At 44.4% G+C, this 25806-nt stretch overlaps 1 protein-coding gene across 2 annotated transcripts in view; it reads left to right on the forward strand.

The window, feature by feature from the left end:
* LOC147685146 (uncharacterized) overlaps positions 1–25806 on the forward strand; it is a 693800-nt gene that overhangs the window by 295401 nt on the left and 372593 nt on the right. The window lies entirely within an intron of this gene.

Here is a 25806-nt window from a genome sequence, read left to right on the forward strand (position 1 = left end):
CCAAGTAGCACGGCTGAGACATGCCGCTGTTCTCCAAACTAAGACAGATAGGAACTAGAAAAGGGATTCTAGAAGAAGCAGTGCCTGTTCCACCTAGGGACACTCCAGGGCACTTTATGTACCACAAACACGGCCTAGATGCTGTATTATATCTCGATTTTGTGGGTAGACTATACCAAAGAATTAGCAGAGAATCAGAGATGGCCCGCTGCTGGGACATGGGATGCCGATTGCATCATGAGAGTAGAAGAAGCATTATGGAAAAAGAAAGCCAGACAGTCACAGAAGGACGCCATTGAACTATGGCGTAAAGAATCACACAGACGGACAGAGAAAGCACTTAGAAAAGCTGAGAAAAGTAGAGAGGATTCAGACAAAGCCCGAGAAAACGTATTCGTTGAGGAGGGGATACGAGTAAAAGCAGAACAAGTAGACCGACAACGAAACACTCTTATGAATGGTATGTATCCTCTGCTGGCCGAGGGTTTACCTAAGGCCACTCCGGAAATACCGAAGGATCTGCCCCCTCCATTGCTCCCGACTAAAGTACATCACAAGACCACAAAAGACATATTCCTTTCTTCCTATTTAGACGATGTAGCTCCCGCATATGCAAATAGACGTGTCCCTGTACCACCCGATGACGGCACCCCACCCTGAAATAATCACCCACTTCCGCAACAACAAACTCCTCCTCCCGTTCCACATCCTGCACCTGTTCTCCCAACTCTTCCTGCACCTATCCTTCCTATCATGCATCCACAAAATCCTTTTGGACCTGGCACCTCGGGAGGTGCGACAGGAGGTTTTCAAACGCCACCACAAGCACACCGATTGACTTATAGGGATTTAGCGCAACAACGTACTCCTCAAACAGCTAATTACGACATACTTAAAGAGCCTCTTACAGACTGTAGATATGATCCAGTACCCGGTAAAGACGACAGAATGATGCTATCATCAGTACGTCTACGACGAGTTGCAAACTATTTAATGTTATTACCAGGAATGATTGATCATCTAGACAGAATATATCATTTTGTCCAAACAGGGCAAGGTCCTGAAAGTATTGGCGATGCCATGGCATACCAGAAAGTTGACACTCAAAAAATGATATTACGATTCTTCATAAACTGTTTGATAAGAAACCAAGATAGGCCTGGTGCAGACCAGGAAGAAATGAAGGCACTTAATAAATGGGGTCAGAATATAGCAGACGGAAAACATGATAAACAGAGTTGTATAGAAAATATGTATCGAAGGATCCGAAAAGTAGTAGAACAGATACACGAAAGAGTACAGCCTGAAAGAGAAATAGATACAGACAAAAATGAAACGTCAGAGGAGGAGGAACAACCAGAAACGACAACAGGGGTATTGCAATTACCAGTTAGAGAAACAATAGCATATGTAGGTAAGGGAAGACCTTTTAATAATTTAATGCGTCCGGTACGTCCGGAAAGTAAGAGACTTTTTCAAGCTGCCGTGTCAAACCCAAAGACCCCTGAACATCTATTTCAGGCTACTGATAGAATACTTCAAGAACGAATGGGGTACCATGTACTCAATACCATGGATGAACAAGAATTGGCTAGGTCAGCAGTACAATGGGCTGACAATCCTGATAAATATAGTGATGACGGTTTAGTGCAGACCTTTTTAAACCTTTTCCCTGACGAACAGAAATTAGCTGGAATATATATGATTCAGCATCTCATTACATTATTCAAAGGCCAACATTCTGATCCAGGTCCCTTACCTGATATTTTAATAGAGCTACTCTCGCCACAATGGAGAGGTCTAGGTACCGACTTAATTAAAGTAATTCTAGAACATCGACACAGGTATAATACCTTTCTGAATACACAGTTTGTTCCAGCTCCACCCGTAGAAAGAAAAATGTATTACATAGACAGACAGAATCCCTTACGAGAAGTGCATCCAGTCCAGAATGATAATACCTTTAGACGCGTGTTTGTGTACACGCCCATAACTAAAATGGAACTATTAGAGATGAAGAAATTAGTGCCCAGTCACGATAAAGACCCTGCAGGTTTCCACCGTGAAATCAAAGACATGTTACTCATGGGTGATTATACCTATCCTGACATCATGAAAATATTGAAAGTATTAATGCCTGCCGGTATTTACGAGAAACTCAAAGAAAAAGATTGGGAGGTGGGAGAACAAAAGATTGATTGGACTGCATTAGAAAATGAAGAAAATCTTCGAACCCCAGGAACAGGGCTTGGGAACAAATCTAAGGCATTACCAGGATTGTTAGTGCAAGTATTGCCACGTTTATTAGCTACTAAAAAGGAGGACTGGGATGCAATCTCAGCCTGTAAACAGAAACCCGATGAAGACACTAGTGATTTTTATTCCCGATTTGAGAAATGCTTTGGTATTAATAGTGGCCTGAAAGCAAGTAGCGAGTCATATCCACATCTTTTTGTAACCAAGTTAGTCGAGAATTCCCTGCCCCAAGTTAAAAATCGTGTACAGAAAGTCGAGAGCACATGGCAAGCAAATACGCCTTCACAAATGTTACAAATGTTACAGTGCCACCAGAACAGAATCAGGGAAGAACATGAACACGAACAAAGACGTATGAAAGACACGAAAATGAAAATGTTAGTTGCTCAGTCAGTTCCAGCTGACGGTCAGAAAAAGGGCACGACACAGCCCAATAATTCAGCAGCTCCTGTTAAAGGGACATGCAACTACTGTAAACAGCCAGGTCACTACATAAACGATTGTGCAGTTTTGAAACATACTATACTTACTGGAAAAACTAAAGAGAGACCGCGTCCTCCTAGACAGGACCAGGTCCAACAACAAGTACCACAGAATGTCCAGCCTATGCAAGCTTCACAACAGACAGTACAGACAGTAGCGGTACCACAGCCACAACCGATTGCCGCAACACAACATGCAACTCAGCAGATGTACCAGTATGCCCAAACCGATTATCCCGATTATCAGCGATACACATGAAACAGCCTAGAGAGGGAAGTTGGCTTGCCTCTTATTGAGGTTCCTGTAGATCAAGAGGGTCCTTATGTACACAGTCAAGTATTAGGGAAAGACAGAAGGTTTTTAATTGATACAGGGGCAAGCAGAACAAATATAAGTCACGACGAGGTTCCAGGGGCACCCCTCTCAGGCTCACAGAATGTTTCCCTTGGTTTTTCAGGCAAGCCTATTATTAATGAAGTATCGCAACCACTTCCCCTTGCAGTTGGTCCATTGACACGTACTACAGATTTATTGCTCACAAAGTCATGTCCAGAAAACTTGTTAGGTATCAAGACACTGAAAGCTCTAGGAGCTGTTATTTGCTGTTCTCCGGAAGGAGTAAGATTGTTTCTACGTGACTTTAAAGGTCACTATGTGTTGAGAGATATTGATCCCAGATTACAGAATGTTCCTGCACACTTATGGGCACAAGGCCCCACTGATGTAGGTTGTATGCACATTACACCATATCGAGTCACACTTAAACCAGGAGTTGTTTTACCACGAATTCGACAATACAAGTTACCCCCAGATGCTGTAGTGGCTTTACTGAAAATCATTGACGAGCTCATTGCACAAGGAGTGGTTGTAGAAACCAACTCGAATTTATGTAATTCTCCTATCATTCCAATTCTTAAACGTACTGATCCAAATGCACCACCAGTTTATCGATTAGTTATCGACTTGCGCGAATTGAATAAATGCATTGTACCGCAGTACCCTGTGGTCCCAGATATCTCATCTCTATTGACAGCTATTGATTCCGAGGCAACGTTCTTTACTGTAATTGATCTGAAGAACGCCTTCTTTAGTGTCCCAATTGATCCGGAAAGCCAATACCTTTTCGGATTCTGTTTAAATGGACGAAGCTTCAAATTTGCACGCGCACCTCAAGGATTCACAGAAAGCCCCAGCATCTATAGCCAAGCACTGAAAAGACAACTCAACAGTATTCACATGCCTGACAACACTGCCCTACTCCAGTATGTCGATGATCTATTGATCACCGCCCGAAGTGAACCTGAATGTGAACTAGCGTCACTGACGGTTTTGCATTTCCTGGCTGACAAGGGGCACAAGGTGTCCCCTTCGAAGTTGCAATTCTGTGTTCAGCAAGTGGTGTACCTTGGGCACTTGCTGTCCAAATGGGGGAGACAGCTAACACCTGACTGCATCCAGTTAATTGCAAACATGTTACCACCCAGGACACAAAAGGAGGTGCGAGCTTTTATAGGCCTCACTTCTTACTGCAGACAATGGATCCCTCAGTATGCATTTCTAGCAAAGCCACTCATACAGTTGACAACACAGGAGGCAGCGTCTTCGACTGTCCTCCCTTGGACTCAGGAACATACACAAGCTTTTGACGACTTAAAGAAAGCCTTATGTCAAGAACCAGTTTTAGCGACACCATGTTACAGCAAGCCTTTTACACTTTTTGTCACAGAACGTGAAGGTACTGCATTGTCGGTACTCACGCAGGATCAAGCAGGTTCACACAAACCGTGTGCTTACTTTTCTAGTACATTGGATCCAGTAGCCCAGGCTTTGCCTGCGTGCTTGAAATCAGTTGCAGCAACAGCTCTAGCAATCAGACAAAGTGATTCCATAGTGCTAGGACATCAATTGACAGTACAAGTTCCACACTCCGTGGAAGTTATTTTAAACCGAACACAGACTCAACACTTGACTATAGCACGACTGACAGGTTATGAATTGACATTGTTTCAGCCACACATAGAAATTAGACGTTGTAATACATTGAACCCTGCTACACTTTTGCCATTAACTGAAACAGACCCATTAGCACATGATTGTATTGAAGTCATTACCATCACGACGAAACCCAGACAAGACTTGACAGACACCGCATTACCAGATCCAGACCTGACACTTTATGTGGATGGTTCATGTATGAGAACAAGTACAGGAGAATTAGTGGCCGCCTACGCAATCACAACAGAAACTGAAGTCATTGAAACGAATTGTATCGACACCCTGTCAGCCCAGGCAGCAAAGCTCATCGCTCTGACACAAGCCTGTATTCAAGCCAAGAACAAGAGAGTTAACATATACACAGATTCCCGTTATGCATTCGGAGTCGTACACGACTTCGGTGTCCTCTGGCGAGAGAGAGGTTTTTTGACTTCTCACGGTGCCAAAATTCAACACGGTCCCCTCATTCAAGCTCTGTTAGACGCAATACATCTGCCTACAGCAATATCCATCATGAAGTGCAAGGCACATACAAAGGTTACAGATACTATTTCCCAGGGTAACGACCTGGCAGACCGAACCGCCAAGCATACAGCTCAGAATCAGATTCACACCACTGACTTGACACAGACAATAGTCGCGACACCGACACATTGCATGACAGTTAAGGATCCCGCCCTAGATGTAATTGACATACAGACACATGCTACACCAGACGAAATCAAGAAATGGGCTGAACTAGGAGGGATCCAGACAGAACAGGGATGGATGACGAAGGGAAAATCCACATGGTTTCTCCCCGACTCTATGGTTCAAGTTATCATTAACACAGTACACAGTCCAGCACATTTAGGTGAAAAGGCCATGTTAGACAGTATTCAACACCTCTGGTTCAATAAACATTTACGAGCAGCAGCCAAACAGAAAGTGCGTACTTGCATGATTTGTTGTCAGTTCAACCCAGGTAAAAGCATTCCCGTAGAACAAGGTGGATTTCATCCTCCCGATAACCCTTTTGAAGTCCTCCAGATGGATTATATTCAGATGGAACGTTGTTGAGGTTTCAAATATGTCCTCGTAGTTGTATGTGCACTTTCCCGTTGGACAGAAGCATATCCAGTCCCAGATTACACTGCTCCGACCACTGCCAAGCAGCTGGTTCGTGAATTCTTCCCCAGATATGGTTTGCCCTGCATCGTATACTCTGATAACGGTCAGCCATTCTCGTCCGAACTTATGAAGCAGGTATCACTCCTGCTAGGCTATCAGTGGAAGTTCCACTGTGTCCGACATCCCGAAGCAGCAGGTCTCGTAGAGAGACACAATCAGACTCTGAAAATTCGTCTTGCTAAAATCTGTAGAGAGAAAGGTGTCGACTGGATAGTAGCTTTGCCAGTTGCTCTTTTTTACATGAGGATGGTCGCACATTCCAGAACAGGGCTATCCCCGTACGAGGTGGTCTTTGGTAGGCCACCAAATATGTGGGGGACGCCTTTGCCTAGAAAAATTACCGATGTCGATTGTAATATGTTGACAGATTACCTTGCCTCCTTGATGTCTGCACTACAATCGTGTCGTTCACAGGTCGCTGCAGCCTTTCCCGACAACACCGAGGTGAAACCGCATGACGTTGTTCCGGGAGATATCGTCCTAGTGAGGAACTTCGACAGGAAAAGTCCGCTGGAGCCCCGTTGGCAGGCGCCGAAGTTGGTACTTCTTACAACCAGGACCGCAGTGAAGGTGGAGGGCCGCAAGGGATGGCTTCACTCGAGTCACGTGAAGAAATTTCATGCATTGCTGCCAGAGACTGACTCACCCTCCCCCTCTAAGGACTGTCCAGATTCCAGTGACTCTAAACTTCCCCTGATAGAGAAAACTCCACAGCAGGAGTATAAAGAAAAATTGAGGTCTAGCAAGTCAGACAGTTTAATTGTTTAAGTCCTCCCCTAGGTGAATCGGTTAGACGTGTTTTCTGACATGTATCCCCTAGACCCCAACAGAGAGAGAGATAGACAGAAACAGCTCAAGAAACGTGAATACTGCAAATCTCTTCGCAGCCACTGCATTGTGACACTATTGATTATGTTTTTTCTGAGCCTTATGATTATTGCTGCAAGTGTGCTGCTACATGTGTATTACCCTATTTTCAAGCGTGCACAGTCTCCCTTCAATGTTACTGCCGAACATTCTTTCAGTGAACTGCCCCCGCATGAATTGTCTTACAGACTTGCGCTGCGCAACAACACATTCATTAGTATGTTACACCATTCCCATCAGACCAGCAACGCTACAAATTGTTGGATATGTGGCCGACTCCCTCCCTATCAGAAATACAAGGGAGTTTTGCCTCTTTTTCCGTACCCGTTCACACACAATGGATCCTGTGGTGCATGGTTTAGTTTGATTAATTCTTTAGATTCAGATTCTGTAGTTTACCAGGGCAACTGGGTATGGGGGAAACCTGAACACTGTTTTACATAAAGTATGTTTCCCTGACAAGGAGGGTCTTCCCAAAAGGACAGGTAATGATCTAGAAAATGAAGTATATGGATTAGGTAACTTTACACTTAACCTCATGATTCTGAGTGTTGAATCCGAAACAGAACCAGTATTGCCCGCCATGTCCGTGCTACCAGTCAAAGGTGAATTATGTGTCAGAAAGAATGGTTCAGTACACCTGGGTCATAGTAAATGTACTACTGTGATCGAATTCAGTGATAAGGGCAAGTCTACATTCAAAGCTTCCCGTCATTCCTACTTCATTTGTGGTCATACCGCATATATACGCTTACCTCTAGATTGGGATGGCACCTGCTACATTGCATTCCTTCTGCCACCCGTTTTCCTAGCCCCATCTGATTATCATAGGGACACCCATCTAGTACACAATAGACCGCAGAGAGATCTCCCGATTGTCGACTACACTGAAACGGCATGGGAGCAATACACAGACTTCAATAAAGGTTTCTTTCCCTACTTAGGTGCTGTCTTTAATAGTAAACTGATACACAAATTAACTAGAACCCTCGAAGCTGTAGTGAATGAAACTACTTCCGCCCTAGGTAACTTAACAGAGGAGCAGTCTGCTATGCGGATTGTTGTTCTTCAAAATCGTCTCGTCCTTGACGTCATCCTGGCCGATAGGGGCGGAGCCTGTAGAGTCATCGGATCGAGCTGCTGTGTTTTCATTCCAGAAAACGCGCCATCAGTATATAGAGCCATTACCCGTCTTCACAAGATTGCAAGTCTGATACATCAGAATCCAGGCACCTGGACTTGGTCTGGTTGGTTCTGGACCACGTTGTCAGCCTGGGGATGGAAAGTCCTATCCTTCCTAGGTATAGCCCTTCTTATAGTATTCAGTTGTTGCCTATGTCTGCAATGTGGGCCAGCAATTTGCGGCTTGTGCGCCACATCATGTATTCCTCATTCAAGTCCCCATTCAAAACGCCGTAAGAAGAAAGAATAGCAAATGATGTTACATGAACAGATTGATAGATTAATGAGGATTGATATATCATGAAGGGTCCGTAGGGGACAAGGAGGGAATGAGGTAATATGAATTTTGATGGTCAATTGTGTCCCCTATCGTAGACCCCAATGGCTCCATGTACGTGCTTCTAGTACATGTAAGTTCCCTCCACAACCTGCTATGAAGACGCAAATACATTTGCGTCCAACGTTAACATGTCCTCTTTCAGATCCACCATGAATGGGCCAGATATTCAGTTCCTAAGTGTGCCTTGCCAACGTCTTTACATGGTGCACTTTCACGTTTTTCTAGCTCTGGCGAGTTAGGCCCTGATTCCTGCCATTCAAGCCTTTTCCTGCCTTCCGCTGCTGGAAGCTGCAGCCTGGACCTGCATCTGTATCCATGACCTTTTACTTACTCCCTGCGTGGCTAGCGGTGCCTGGCTCGGCCTGCTCGCCTGCCAAGACTGTATTCAGCCTTCAAGTTATCTGCTCCGCTCCTCAAATACATTCCTGTCTAGTAGTATAGGTAAACATCCTTCCCAGCTGCAGAGCAAAGGGCCCGGCCTTTCTGTCTCCATTCAAGTAATTCATAGCTTCTGTTACCATGGTAGGCCCATGGCCCCCTTGCTTTACACGTAGACACGCAGTCGCATATGCACGCATTAGCAGTCAGTATAGAATAGCCTCTGCCCGAGAGACCTTTCCTTCTAGATAATACAGTTCCTCAAACACAAGATTAGATATGATTTGGGATTAGGTTGTTCTGACACCCCAGACTTCTGTCTCCACATGTAGGGCTAAATGTCAAGTCCCCTTCACCCTCCAGTTACACGTCAATCACACGTCATGCTGCTGCGCGCGCATCTCTGCCTCATGTTTTTGCTGACTCTGCAGGATCCTTCTAGGGATCCACCCGCTTATGACACCTCTATGTGACGTTTCTAGCATACGCCCTCGTGCACGCCTTCTGTTACGTACTCCTGTTCTTATCTCTATCTCTCAGCTGTTACGCCTTCTGCATTCAATACTACTGTATGCATTGACTATATATATGATATCCTGTTAATAAAACATTGTACATGTCCATTGCAATTCCCATCCTGAACCCTCGTGGTGATGGATCATGCTACCTGGTTCGAACCAATTCCTTTTTAAGGAATAAAACCTTCATAAACCTCAGATGCCACGGACTCTGCCTCTTCATTTTGACTGAGTTATTCTTATTGAACTTTACCGCATAAATTCCGTACAGGTAATTAAAATTTACCACACAATTTTGCCAAGTTTCATAGAAATCCATTCTACCCTTCGAGCTAAAAGTGAGTCCAACCGCCCTATGGAAAACTCAATGTTAAAAACACGTTTTGGGACCCCCCTTTTTTCTCGGCCCCCACTTCAAGAAACCCCCCCAAACTTTCAGGGGACGCTCAGAAACAAAATGTGCCATTTTCCAGAAAATTTCAACCAATTCCGTCCATCAACGCCAAAGTTATTCAACATAGAATTTTCAGAAATCCCTATTCAAAAAAATCCTAACTATATATACCTACTGGCGACCGCCAGTAGGTAATATATATATATATATATATATATATATATATATATATATATATATATATATATATATATATATATATATATATATATATATATATATATATATATATATATATTCACTTTAAAAACCCATAGGTTTCAGGCCTTATATAGTTAGGAATTAGCTTTAAAAAAACCTTTGAAATTCACTCAAAAAAGGTTTAGGGGTGTTCTAGTTTGCTGGACATTTCACTCATACAAAACCATTGAAATTGCTCCTATATAGTTAGTTGGACTAACTATATTTCACGCACCCGCAAAGCACTGCTGATGATGTCACATATTAGATCATTCATGACCTGGTCAGTGACATCACTGATGACATCTCAAATGACATCACTGATGACATCACTGATGACATCATCCAGTGAATTTGGTTTGCTTCTTTATTTAAATATGTATAATATATAGCAATCTGCATTGAAGAATGAGTAAATATATATAAATAAATATTTGGATGGAGGATTTAGTAGCAGTTTAATTGACTGTTTACTTGACCAATTTATAGTTTCTCACTAAATATAGTGGATAGGGACTAAACTGTGCGAAATCTGTATCACTTTGTCAGTTGATGTGTAAACTGGTTCTCCGGTTGCTTACTAGCTATGTGAAAGTCTATATTGGTTATTGATTAGATAACTGAGTATTTGTATGGGAGAGTGAAAGTGTGTGTGGTTCGTTGGGGGTGTATGACTGTCCAAAGATGTGTGAATAGTTGATTCAGTAGATATATGAAGTTAAAATTACATGTTCTAACAGTTTGGGTGAGTGAATCTCTTTAAGGGTGTGGTGATGAGCAAATATATTTCTCAATGGTACATGTCCAACAAACTAGAAAAATAAAAGGCAGTGTATGTGTCAGTTGTTGTATATAAATAAGTATCCATAAGACTCAAAGTTCAAAAAGTACTTTATTCGGTTAAAAATCAATTACCATAAAAGCAACAGATAAAAAAAAATACATTTACAATGATTAATAAAGCAGCTGTTTGTGAAAGGAGAAGTTATCGCAGTTCGTTTTCCATAATATATACAGTATTAAATTTCATCCAGACAAATTGATTTCCGATATTTAAAAACCTGTTTAAAAACCTCAGATAATAAAGCAACAATAAAAACAGTGTACATTTTTTGCAATTCTAAAAACGCTGGGCGACATCTATGCAAGTTCATCTCTTTTAGGATAGGGATAATAAGTTTCCTACGAGGCAGAGTATAAAATTTACAAAAAAATAAAACATGAATATTGGATTGTACAGATAATTCATCACAAGGGCATACAGGCAGTTCATTTGACCAAGAGTTCATTTCAGGAAAAGTAAATAATCTAAAAACAGTGTTAAATCTGAAACGTGTTAAGAGAAATCTATCGTAATTAGGCAAAGGGAGGGTTAGGTATGGCTGTAATTTGTGCCTAGTTAAAATCAGCTGATGTGAAGAAACAGTCTTTTTCTTAGTTTCTTCAAACAGTCTTTTTTCGCTCAAATACTCCATGCACAGTTTTTTCAATGTTTTTCTAGGAATGTGTACCATAGTAGATGGATCATCATAATATTGTGAGCGGTCAATTTTCGTCAGGAACGTTCTGATGTAATTTAACCATTCAAGTCCATTTACTTTTCCAAGTTTTAACACATCCTGGAGTTTGGCGCGATTTAATACACATTCATTTACGGTCCATACCCTGTGCCACAGAAAAATGGGCTGTATTCTAATTGTATCTGAAATATACGGCAGCCCCAGCTCAGCATGGCAAATAAAAGTCGCTGTACTTTCTGGTATTGACAGGATGTGCCGTAAAAATTTATTTTCAACTGTTTGGAGTGATTTTATATTGGAGTATTCTCAGAGCCCTGCTCCATACAATGCCACTGATACACACGTTGCATTATAAATAGTTAAAATTTCCCTAATCGTTTTTTTCCCCAGTTTTCTTATGAAACTCTTTAGGGCCATTATTGTCTTAGAGAACAGGAGCATTCTTGCCTTCACCGCACTTGACCAAGAGCCAGTCTCTTGGAACAAGATTCCTAGATAAGGGAAGGAAGATATTCTTTCTGAAGGAGTGTTATTTATATACATAGTTTTCATTTGCTTCTTGGTGCGTGTGCCACAATTCATTGAAAAAGTCTTGCTACAGTTTATTTTTAAATCCAAGCGGAGCATAAACCTGTTAAAAGATGTTCAGTTTTTGCAGGGCCATGGGGGTACGGGCCATTAAGACAGCGTCGTCTGCATACAAGAGTGCAGGGATAGATCTTTTTCCAACCTTGGGCATATCCCCACACTCTTGCAACAGACAACTTTCAAGGTCATTTATGTAGATAAGGAATAAAAAGGGGGCCAAAACGCACCCCTGGCGTACGCCACGCCCTATCCCAAAAGACCTACTGCATTCCACCCCTTTTCCATAGCGTACAATAGCAGTGGCTCCTGAGTACAACTCCCTTAGGAATCGAATTATCGGCTTTTCTACGCCCAGCCTTGACATCCAGTCCCATAATTTAAAATGGGACACGCAGTCAAAAGCCGATGTGAGATCACAAACGTAAAATACAAACGCTCCCTTTTTATCATAGTATATTTCTGCTGGATGATAAATAAATTTAGGCCCTGCTCAGTTGTTCCTATGCCCTTTTGAAATCCGAATTGTAGGTCACTTATTACCCCAAACTCCAATGCCCAATTTTGTAATTTGGCTAAGATGACTCTACCAAGGATCTTTATAGACGAATCAAGAAGGGATATTGGCGGGAGGAGGAGCTTTGCGGGCAACCAAGATGGCCGCGTAAGCTCGGAGCTCCGCGGACCCTCCGACACTCCGCAATAATCCTGTTCGAAATCCTGTTCCACGTTGGTGGATTCTACTAGCTGACGGGTCACTGACGCGGGAGCTGCTTTCCGCCTTTGAATCGGTGGTTCCTACGCTGAGCTACGTCGAGTGGGACTCCGTGCCAAGGGTGCGCCATTGTCTCCTTGGTCTCCGCCACTCCGCACGACTGGAATGCGTAGTGGTGATCCCTAAGGGCGAAGTGCCTGTGACTGCGGTATTTGCTACCATCGGCCTGACCTGAACATCTGGCTCTAACCACTGCTCTTGGTATATTTGGCTTGGACTCGTGTGGTGTGCCCCTTTGTTCTCATCGGACCCAACATGGCGGGCAAAGGCGACCCCGACAAGACGTTGAGCAAAGGCGTTCGTGGCAAATCCCAAACGCAACTAAACAGAATTGAGAGATATGTTCAGCCGCGCACTTCACCTGCAGCGGGGGCCTCCACTAAAGACCTTCCTTCATCGGGCTCGCCCAACGGATCCGAGCCCAACCTCAGTGACATTATGGGGGCCATCGCGGGCATACGGTCCGAACTGCAGAAACAGCATGAGGTCTTAACCCACAAGGTGGACACTTTGGCAGTGGATCTCACCCTTATCAGAGCCGACCTGGGTAAAACTAATGACCGGGTGAAGTCGTTGGACATCAAAACCTCTAGCCTCACCACCGACGTCTCGGACCTGCAGACTGAGGTCCGGACTTTGCGACTAACTTCTGAACATTTCTCCAGGAGGCTGGAGGATTTTGAGGGACGTGCCAGGCGGCAAAATGTCCGCATCATTGGAGTTCCGGAAGGTTCGGAGGAGGCGGCAGTGGACCTATTTGTGGAGGACCTGATACAGAATCATCTAGCTCCTTCCGGGTTGAGTAATTTCTCCTCGGTGGAGCGTGCTCACCGGGTACCGGGCGGCCTGCCGAAGTCGGGCGTGGCGCCTAGACCCATCATTGCCAGGCTCCTCAACTTCCGAGACCGGGACGCTATCTTGCAAGCGTCTAGAAGGCAGGGACCGCTCCAGTTTCAGAATTCAGATGTGTATTTCTATCCTGATTTTACCAGGGCGGTTCAGAGGCAGCGCCAGAGCTATGCGGGAGTGAAACGGCGATTGAGGGACATGGGCCTAAAGTACTCGATGATGTTCTCTGCCAAGCTTCGGATTGAACATGATGGTCATGCCCTGTTCTTTGACTTACCGGAAAACGTTAGCGAATGGCTGGACACTCTGCCGCAACGCAGGGAAGACCACGACGAGCACAATGGGGGCGCGACTGGTGGATCTGATCAGTGAGACTTGGCTCTACTACAAGAACTTTGGCGGTTGGTGGTCCTGCAATATGTGACTATCGTTACTTTATTGAGCTGACTTTGCAGATCTCCTGTTGCTTCAAGGAGGGTGGCGGGAGGTGTCCGTGGGGATCCCTCACTCCTTTGGGGGCTCCTTGTAGACTAGTTAATGGGGCGACAGGCACACTGCTGGTTGGGGGGGCTCTTTAGTCTGATGCAGGGGTGCAGGGTCGGGGGTGGGTTTGGGCAAGTTAATTTGTTTGTTTATTCTTTCTTTCTTTCTTCTCTTAGGCAATGGGTTGTGTATATTGTTGCTTCTTTCTGGCTGCTGAGGATTGTTGGGGCTGGATGGGGCGGGCGGCACGATGATGGGGGGTAAGAAATTAAAAGTAATCAGTTGGAATGTTAATGGGCTGGGTGACCGTATTAAGAGAGGGGTTGTGCTTCAACTGCTTAAGCGCCACATGCCTGATGTTGTCCTTCTACAGGAAACGCACTTGTTTGGTAACTCATGCAAAGCGCTCAATTGCAAAGGTTACAAGATGGTGGCCCACTCGGGGTTCTCATCTGGCTCTCGAGGGGCGGGCGTCCTTGTACGTACGTCACTTCCGTTTGAGATAGACGTCACTACGATTGATGATAGAGGGCGCTACGCCGCGGTGGCAGGGAGATGGGAAGGGCGTGCCCTCACTCTACTTTCGGTTTACGTCCCCCCAGGCCTACAGGCCAGTACTTTTCGAGACCTTGGTGGCGCCATTTTAACTCTGCCTGCTGGCTTGTTGATTGTGGGGGGTGACTTCAACTCAGTCTGCTCTGGCTCTTTGGACCGACATCCGCCTAGAGATCTCCGTAGTTCCCAACTGTGGTTGCCCTCGTTTCTAGAGTCCATGGGCTTAGTGGACAGTTGGTGGCTCTTGCACCCCACGCTTTGCCATTTCTCCTTCCTTTCCGGTGCACATGGCAGTCTCTCTCGTATAGACTACGTTCTCACCTTAGCAGCACACGCGTCTGCCGTGTCTGAGGCCCGATTTCTGGCGCGGGGCATTTCCGACCATTCTCTGCTACGGGTCTCCTTCGACTTTGACGTCATCCTGTCGGACCGGCCGGCGGCGGTTAATCCGTGGTATTTCCGCAACCCTAAAACTCGCGCTCGCCTAGCCAAAGCCGTCGACCTTTATTTCTCTGAAAATGAAGGCTCGGTTAGGTCGGCCGTGACCCTGTGGGAGGCATTTAAGACTGTTTTGAGGGGCGAGGCTTTCGCTCTGATAGCGGAGGCCCGTAGAGTCAGAGATGCTGACCTATTACGCATCGAGGAAGAGGTTCTGAATCTTGATTCCCAGTTGGGGCCCGAACCTGACCCCGCTCTCCTGCATGCTCTTTCCCTCAAACAGTCGGAATACCGCGATCTTGCCACAAATGCCGCCCTGACCTTGGCTAGGGAACAACAAGGTCGTATTTATGACGTTGGTGACAAGGCTGGGAAGCTGCTGGCCTGGTTGGACAGGAGGGAGATGGCTAGCCGCGTCGTACCCAAGATTCTGGGGGGCGACGGGGTTGCTGTCACCGACCCCAGTGCCATTGCCGAGTCTTTTGCCGATTATTTCCGGGGTGTCTACACCTCTTCTTCAGACTACTCCGAGGCTGACTCGACAGCGCTTCTCTCGACGGTTGACCTTCCCTGTCTCTCTGAGGAGGACAGGGACGATTTGGATAGAGACATATCTACCGACGAGATCGCTCTCGCGATCCGTTCGTTGCGGTCTGGCAAGGCATCCGGTCCCAACGGCATCCCGGTCGAGCTATATAAGATACGACCTGACGTAGTTTCCCGTTCTTGCGTACTATGTTTCTGGAAGCGCGAGACGCCGGCCTTCTTCCCCTTGACCAGAGGCTGGCCACCATTGTGGTCATCCACAAGGAAGGGAAGCCGAGAGACATGTGTCGATCCTATCGCCCCATCTCTCTCCTGAATGTCGAGCCTAAGGTTCTGGCCAAACTACTCGCCAATCGACTGATTGGAGTTATTGGCGACTTAGTGCATCCGGACCAGTCGGGCTTTATTCCTCACCGCAACACTGCCCTCAACCTACGTAGACTCCACGGTGCCCTGGCCAGGGCCCATACCCTTGAGGAACCGGTAGTCCTAGCCTCTCTTGATGCCACAATGGCCTTTGATTCTCTTGAGTGGAACTACCTCTGGGCAGTGTTGGCGAAGCTCGGTTTTGGTCTGATTTTTGTGGGTTGGGTGAAACTTCTCTACGCTAGCCCACTGGCTAATGTTTTAGTCAACGGCCGTCTGTCGACGTCCTTTGCCTTACACAGAGGTACTAGACAGGGTTGTCCTTTGTCGCCTCTCCTTTTTGCCCTGGCTCTTGAGCCGCTCGCGGCCATGTTGCGCGCGCACCCTGATCTGCATGGCATTACCTGGGCCCCCGGCTTTGAGGACAGGGTCTCCCTGTACGCCGATGATATCCTGCTCTACCTGACTTCCCCCTACAAGTCCCTTATCGTGGCTTGTGACGTACTCAGCCTTTTTGGGAGATACTCTGGCCTAGTCATCAACTGGGCCAAGTCCTCCCTTTACGTCCTGAAAGGGGACACGCCGCGCCTCCCCAGAGGCTGCAATATCCAGGTGGCTGTACAGGGTTTCAAGTACTTAGGGATCTACATCTCTGGGAGTTCGAAGGCGCGGTATGACCACAACTTGCTCCCTCCACTCCAGCGTCTCCGACGTGATGTGGATAGCTGGCGGAAGCTCCCGCTCTCCCTACTCGGCCGTGCGGCCCTGTTCAAGATGATGTCCTTGCCCAGGTTTCTCTATGCTTTGCAGAACACCCAAGATCCGGTTCCGGCCCGCTACTTCAGGGAGATTGAAGGTCTCCAACGAGCCTTGCTCTGGGATGGTCGCCCCCGCGTCGCTGTCACGAAGCTCACGCTTCCGTGGTACGACGGGGGCATAGCTCTGCCGGACGTACGAAGGTATTACTGGGCCTCCCAGCTCGCGGCTCTCAACCACGGGTTTTACGGCCCGGTGAACAGCCCCGGCTACACCATGGATAGATGGCTCTTGAGTGGTGGTAACTATTACCGGGCCCTGTACTCGAGATCCCTGGATCGGCGGATGTCGGGTCCAACGAAGACAGCGGTCTGCATCTGGCGGGCGATTACCAAGGCGCCAGGGATGGCAGGGCAGACTGACCAGATTCACCCCTCTGTACGATTCCGATATTTTGGGCAGGTTATGGCACACCAAGGGTTTCGACAAATGGGACCTCATAGGCATCTCTAGGGTGGACGCCATGATCTCTAAGGGTGAAATCAAGACCTTTCCGCAGTTGCAGGCTGAACACCAGTTGGGCGGCTCGGAGTTCTTCCGATATGCCCAGCTGAGGCATGCGCTGCTCTCTGCCATGCCTCCGGAGGGAGCGATTCCAGAGAGCTCTCCGCTGGAGGACAGAGTGTTGGACGGCCATATGCCTGATAGTGCTATCTCACTGTCATACAAAAAACTAATCAATGTCCGCACCGACCTTCTCCTTGGAGTGCGTGATCAGTGGGTGAGAGATGGCCTGGAGATTGACGATGAAGATTGGCAGAGCGCAGTGTCCACCCCTAAGGAGGTTGCCATCTCTTCTCGTCTTAGACTGGTGCAATTTAAGATCTTGCACAGGGTATATGTGACTGCCCCCCGGCTAGTACGTATGGGATACTCGCCCGACGGTCTTTGTCGTCGAGGCTGTGGTGCCCTCGCTACCTTCCTGCACATTCTCTGGGAATGCCCCGTCATAGCCTCCTATTGGAGAAGGGTACACAGTGTTATGAGTGAAGTGACTGGAGTGGTGACTACGGCGGAAGCTCGGAGGTGTCTCCTTAACATTTGGGAACCGTCTGATCATAACACGGCTCAGACCCAGTGGGTGACCCTAGGCAATATGGTGGCCAAGCGGGACATTGCTCAGAAGTGGGGTGCCGCTACGGCTCCCCTTGTGGTACAATGGAAAGCCAACATGGATTGGTGTATGTTCCGGGAGAAGACGGTCTATGTTGCCAGGGGTAGGCCCCGGAAATGGAGTAAATGTGGGGAGCCTGGAATGCTTACCGGGGGGATGTATGCCTGCCGCCCGAGCCTGTTTCTCTGGATGAACATATGTCGCGTAGCCTGTGACGCCAACTGTGACTCGTTACCTGATTGATCCTGTCTTTCCTCCTCCCTTTTACTATCATCCACTCTCCTGTATCATTGATTCGTTGTATCTCTCCCCTGCCTGCTACCAACACCTTGCTGCATTCTCTATCCCGTTGCCACTCTCTAGCGCCGTTTGGCGTTTTCTTTCTTTTGTTCTCTTCTCTTCATTATAAAATATTAAAAACAACCTGCATTGTTCTGTGGTACCTGTTTTGCACTATTGCGCTCCTGTCTTACCATGCTGCCTTGCCTCCGGGATGTTAGGCTGAATAGCTGTGTGCTCTTTCAAAATAAAGGTTTTAAAAATTAAAAAAAAAAAAAAAAGAAGGGATATTGGCCTATAACAAGCACAATTTTGTCTATCTCCCTTCCTGTAAATAGGTACATTGATTGATGTAAACCAAGATGGACTCAGTCCCCTTACTAGGGCTGCATTAAAAAGTTGTACAAGCATCGGGCCCCAAATTTCGCTATTAGCTTTATACAGATCCCGTCTGGACCAGCCGCCTTACTGCCCTTTGTGGCTTCCAGACTCGTTAAGACCTCGGTAAAGTTACCATCAGTTTTTGTGCCTCGTCTCCTTTTTCATGTATTGAATTTAATCCTGTATCTACAATTTCATCTATGGACATGTAGAGAGTGGAAAAATGTGCAACCCAATCCTCCTCATTGATCGCGATTTCCAAGCGAGCTTTAGTGTTTTCATAGGGTAGGGGGGCATTTACCACCCTCCAAAATGCAGATGTATCTTTGGATTGCGAGGCTGCACATAGTTCTTCCCATGCCACCCTTTTAATGGCATTCTTCCTATTTGTCAGTGCCTGATTATAACATTTCCTTAGATTTCTTATTTGAGCAGTGTCTCGGGGCACCTGATTAATTGCATGTTTAAGATCCGTAAGGGCCTTAGTGCAAGTCCTGTCGAACCATCTTGTAGTTTTCTTAGACCCATTCCTTAACGCTAATTTCAGATTTTCTTTGATAGTGGATGCAATGATGTTAAAGTGCTCTATTATGTGTTCACTATCAGAGTCCTCGTCCAGGCAAATTTTAAAACTATCGGCACAGGTATTTACCAACTTTTTTAAGAATTCTTCCGGCACCACCTTGCTCCACTTGAGTGTATACCCGTTTTGCCTCCCTAGCGCCACATCTGGAACAGCCTGAACTAGAGTCAGATCATTTTGTCGTGCCAGGAAAGGGTTCTCAATTTCAAGTGTTTGAGGTAAGTGGTCTCTCATTGGTGCATCCAAAATGTTAAAACTACCTATCTTATGACCGTGACCATTTGAGAAGAGGCTAAAGTCAATAGTAGTAGATGCTCCCCTCCCAATAAAAGTTGGTACAAATGGCGTCGGTTGGTGAGTCATTTCATTTAAAAGACTCAATGATTGTGTGAGTGACTGTATGGATAACTATATACTTGTAATAATGATTTTATAATTCACTAAGTAAGACTTACTATCTAAAGGAATAGTTGAAGTGATTTTTGTATAAGTGTGTAGCTAAGTAAATATGTAAGTATAATCCATTGTTTGCCTAAGTGAGTAGAATGACTTCATATGTGAATAAGATGTGTGCTGCTGTGTAATGTTGATATAGGTGTATAAGTGATAGTGTTCTATTGTTCATTGACAGCATTTATGAGTGAATCTACAGGTAAGTGATTAGATGTGTGCATACATCTATGAATCACTGAGTGGGTTTTTAGATACTTGTATTGCTGTGACAATGGATTCAAATATGATACTCTGTATTTTACATTGAGTGATGAAAGATTTTACTAGTGTATGAAAAGGTGTATGTGATTGTCACGTGGATGATGTCATCAGTGATGCCATTTGAGATGTCCTCAGTGATGTCACTGACCATGTCATGAATGATCTAATATGTGACATCAACAGCAGTCCATTGCGGGTGCACGAAATATAGTTAGTCTAACTATATAGGAGCAATTTCAATGGTTTTGTATGAGTGAAATGTCCAGCAAACTATAACGCCCCTAAAACTTTTTTTGAGTGAATTTCAAAGTTTTTTTTAAAGCTAATTCGTAACTATATAAGGCCTGAAACCTATGGTTTTTTCAGTGAATTTCAAAGGTTTTTTAAATGCTAATTCCTAACTATATAAGGCCTGAAACCTATGGTTTTTTAACCCCTTCCATGCTCATGACGAGCTCAGCTCGTCATGAGGCACAGTTGAGCTGTGCTGATGCCGAGCTGAGCTCGTCATGACACCAGCAAAATGGCAATTTCCAGCACAGGGGAAAAATAACCACAGAAGCGATGTGGTTAAGTGAATTTGCAAGGTTTTTTAAATGCTAATTCCTAACTATATAAGGCCTGAAACCTATGGTTTTTTAAGTGAATTTGCAAGGTTTTTTAAAGGCTAATTCCTAACTATATAAGGCCTGAAACCTATGGTTTTTTCAGTGAATTTGCAAGGTTTTTTAAAGGCTAATTCCTAACTATATCAGGCGTGAAACCTATATTTTTTTTCAATAAATTTCAAAGGTTTTGTGAATGCTAATTCTATTAGCGGATAACGTTTATAATGTTATTATCCTTCTGGGACCACCTGAGCAGCCATCTTGTTTCTCAGGAGAAGTGAGGCACAAGAGAGCACAAAACAAGAGTGGAAAACGCGGAATGGGGGGCAGGGTAGAGACCCCCTGACCCCCTAGCCCTTCTCAGGTTGTCCCAGAAGGACCCCCAAGAGCAAAAAAAATAAATACATTTTTAATAAAATCACGGGGTGCGCGGACCTGTACGCGTACCGTGCGCGCACCCCATGATTTTTTCGTTTAGTTTTTTTTTGCCCTTGGGGGTCCTTCTGGGAAGGGCTAGAGGTTTGGGGGGTCTCTACCCTGCCACCTTTTCTTTTTTTCCATCCTTTTTTTTGGTCTCTCTTGTGCCTCAGTTCTCCTGAGAAACAAGATGGTGGCCAACTCTTCCTGGTTTTGACAGTTTGGAATGTTGACAGTCGACTGCCAGCCAATCAGGATCGCGCTCGTAAGGGTACGCGTACGGTACGCGTACGGTGCGCGGACCCGTAAGCTCATATAGATATATGTGTTTTTGAACCTAATTTTCATAAAAACCACTGGATCAATTTTCACCAAACATAGCAAAGGCACATCTGCGTACCAGTCCCTACAATTTTGCCAAGTTTGGCCTAATTCCGTACAGCGGCTCGGGCTGTAGACTTGTCAGACCGTCCTATGGAAATTAACATGGGGAAAACACGTTTTGGGACCCCCCTTTTTTCTCAGCCCCCACTTCACGAAAAAAGAGGTTGCCAGAGTGCTAAACATTCTAGCAATTTTTTATAAATGGGAGGTAGTTCGGAAAATAACTTTTTTTTATTGTTTTTGTTGTTTTAATTTTTTTTTATTTTTATGAACATTTCTTTACTTTTTTTGTATTTTAAGAACGGTTTTATTTTTTTGTTGTTTTTTTGGGGGGGGGGAAACGAAAATCAGTCATTATAAAGGGCTCAACCGGAGCAACAAAAAAAAAAAGAATTTATTTTCTCGGCCGTTTTGTACATTTATGATTTTCATAAACTGTGTTGATGAGTTATACTTTTCTCCCCATAGGAAATTAATTTGCCGCAAAAAATACAGGTATGCTTCATGTTACCGAAGTTCATCTGTATGTTTGGGACCATCTCCCTCGCCTCTGGTCCCGTCACTGCCTGTTCAGCTGATGTACTGGCCACAGGAGGGGGGTTTTCCTGTAGGTCACGTACCTGTGCAGCACTGTAATTAATAGGGTGCCACCTCTCCATGTGGCGATGCATGGTGTAATTCCCATAGCTGTACTTTTTATCTGTTCCTCAGGATAGTTCTTTGTCACAGATCAAACATGTGACATAACGGGCATTTACTTTTTTTTGGCCCCGGGGATATGTGAAGAATTGCCAGATATAATTTACTTTCACATGGGACCTCCTTGGTTCTTCCGGCAGAAACAGCCTGCTCACTTGCTCCTCTTCCTCTTCTTCCTCCTCTTGATTAAGGAGGACCTGAGGAGGTGGTTCATCCTTTTTTGGTGGTGGTGGTGGTGGAGTGGCTCCAGCAGCTGCAGCTACAACACTTGCCATTTTTCAAAATTTTGAAAGTAGGTCTTTCTCTCATAAAAATGAAAGTCAGAGTGAGGAAACAAGGTGGGGTTTTCATCATTTGTGAAAAAAAAATGTAATAAACCAATGAAAAGTGTTATTTTCAGGTCACATGACCTAGCCTTACATCATTAGGAAACCAAAAGTATAATGAACAAGTCACATGACCTGTTATGCTTACGTTACGCGTCCCGCTACGCACCCGGAGCGCTTCCGGGGTGCTGCGCTTCACGCCTCGGTTCGCGCTTCGGAGCACTTCCAGGTGCGCTAACGCAGCGCGTCATAAAACGCATTACGCGGCAACGCGATACGTCGCGTTTACGCGACGCGTCACGATGTTGTTTTCTTGCGCGGCAGTTGCGCTAACGGAACGTTTCCCGGTTCGCGGACCGGGTCGCGGCACCAAATTGAGCTAACGGGAAGCTACCCGGTGCGCGGACCGGTAGCGAAACAAAAAAAAATAATAAAAAAAAATATACATAAAAAAATTATATTAAAAATATATGAAATATATTTTTCCATTAAAATAAGAATACATTTTACAGCTTTTGATATTTGCTATTAAAAAAACATTGAAATTCACTGAAAAAACCATAGGTTATAGACCATATATAGTTAGGAATTAGCATTTACAAAACCTTGAAAATTCACTGAAAAAACCATAGGTTATAGACCATATATAGTTAGGGATTAGCATTTACAAAACCTTATTTTACTCACACAAAACCATTAAAATTCGCATATATAGTTAGTTGCACTAACTATATATCGCTCACCCGCAATCCACTGCTGATGATGTCACATATTACATCATTCATGACATGGTCAGTGACATCACTGATGACATCACTGTTGACAACTCAAATGACATCACTGACAACATCACTGATGACATCATTCATGTGATAATACGATTAACCTCTTCAGACTCTAATATAACCTTAGATACACTCAGTGTAAACAGACACTCACTGATTGTCACTCATCCATGGAGTTACTCATACACCTAGTCAGTCATGCAACGAATCAATCACACCTCCATTTCCTCAACTATACAGTTATACACACCTTACTTATTGAAACATATTCTAACACATATTTACTCTCTTATACAATCACTGATACAAGTTTTCAATGATCCATGCAGCCACTCACACATTCACTGGCTCTTATACACAGTAATTTATATATGTCAACTCTCACATGTACTGTGTTTTACATATGTACTTACTTTGAAATGTAGCACTGAGATATCCATTCACTCACCAATACACTCATGCACACAGTCAACCACCCATACAGCTGTTTCCACATGCAGTTTTGAACCCATACATCTACTGAATCAACTGTTCACACACCTATGCACAGAGTCACACACCTCCCAGACACCCACACACACTCACTCTCCCATACAAATGCTTGGGCAACCAATCAATAACCCATATAGTTACTCATATAGCTACTGATCAACACATGCAGCAGTTTACAGAACAACAGATATAATGATGCACAAATTAAGACAGTTTAGTCACTAACCCATGCACTCAGTGAAACACATTTAATCACTCTCTCATACAGTCAGTTATGCACCTACTAAATCCTACATCCAGACACTTAAACATCCACTCATTCTTCAATATGTAAGACATATTTTAACTTTACAGAAAAATACAGTCACGGGATGATGTCATCAGTGATGTTGTCAGTGATGTCATTTGAGTTGTCAACAGTGATGTCACTGACCATGTCATGAATGATGTAATATGATACATCATCAGCAGTGGATTGCGGGTGCGCGATATATAGTTAGTGCAACTAACTATAAATGTGAATTTCAATGGTTTTGTGTGAGTAAAATAAGGTTTTGTAAATGCTAATCCCTAACTATATATGGTCTACAACCTATGTTTTTTCATTATATATATATATATATATATATATATATTTCTATGCATGTGGCTCAAGCCAGAAAACGTATTCTCCTGATTAATTACCTGTGTGTAAAGCCTGAACCTCAGTGGGAGCCATTCTTGAACTTGTTGTTCCCTCCTTAGAAAAGGGTTTTATATCTCATGTTCAGATTAGGAACTTTTCAGGTGCTGACCTTCACTAAATCATGGTAGAAAGCCCCTGGAGTTGTATCCGAAATGTGTCACTGCACACTAAGGGGCCAAGAAACAAATATGCATGTTATGCTGCTGTGTGATAGTTCACTGAAAATCCGAGTCTACTACCTATGTCCACTGTTTCTAAAGTTCAGTCTGAAATGCTGCAGAGCAGCACTTCTATTATGCTAAAGAACTGATCATCTGGAAATCTACAAGCCAGTTGCTTCCTATAAATACATGCTGCTTGGAAGGTCACAAGATTTGAAACTGTCAGAGGAGAAGGAAGCAGGTATAAATTATAAACTGACAGCAAACAAAAAGGTTTTGCCACTCTGTTTGGCCCTGGAGGTTCTGTTTGGCGTTCGATAAATCTGCCCCACATAAAATGGAGCATGGCTTAACTCCAGCATCAAAGTAACTAGTAGCATAATGGATTATTTGCAGCATCTTACTGACTAGATAGGGCGTTGAGGGTTATTAATGCACATATCTGACTTGCACCTGCACTTTTTGTTTTCTCGAAGCTTTATACAGTGCGAACTTGACCCGAAATCAGGTATCCAAACGTTTTACATGAGCACCAGTTTCGTTACATGAGGACACATTATTTTGTGTTAGGCACGGGGAGATTACGCGATTTGCCTAGAATCACAGGATGCGGAGTGTCGTTGACGAGACGAACCCGGTTTCCCAGATTTGAAGTCCTCCGCCCTAACCATTAGGCTACATCCTCTCCCCAACTTTATTAAATTATCATATATGTATCTTCTTCCTATTCACCCATATCCCAGGGTTAATTTTGACCAGGCAGTCATCAAAATTGTAATTATTTGAACATATCATTCTTTTAACATAATAGGTCAATTCTGCGCAGCAGGCTTATGCTCATGTTTTATTTCTGTTTTGTATCCTATAGCTATTGACTGTAGGATAGTGACCAGGTTTCCGCAAAGGTATATTTCCCTGAGTAGGTAACTAGTAGACACAGCCTTGGGTATTTGCACCTAGGTACGTGTTTGTTAGCTGGTACATTTTGAAAGCTCTATTGACCGCTCTATCCAATTGAAATCGATTTTAAAACTGTGTTGTCGGACATTTGTTTCCACTTGCCCGTTTTATCACTACATAACCTGTAGACCATGGTTGATGCGCAGTGGGTAGTATTTTATGAACTGTGATTAAGTAATTTTCAGAAAATATGAATTGTGACCATTTTCATATCGTGCCGTAAATGTCAATGTTTTAATTGTTATGGCATAAATTACTGACAAACTTTTTGATACAGAAACAAACATTCATCAAACAGGTACACAAATTATTAAATATGTTCTTAAATGAACAAACAAATATTAAAACAAAATAATTTTAATTTCAATAGAAGGGTCCGAGCTTTTCTAAATTCAATTGAAGCCACTCCTCGTCTATACGATATTCTGTTATGCACCTGCACTGCTCCCGCAAATCAATCTG

Source organism: Lissotriton vulgaris, chromosome 10 (genome assembly GCF_964263255.1).
Source record: "Lissotriton vulgaris chromosome 10, aLisVul1.2, whole genome shotgun sequence".
In the NCBI taxonomy this organism is placed as follows: Eukaryota; Metazoa; Chordata; class Amphibia; order Caudata; family Salamandridae; genus Lissotriton; species Lissotriton vulgaris.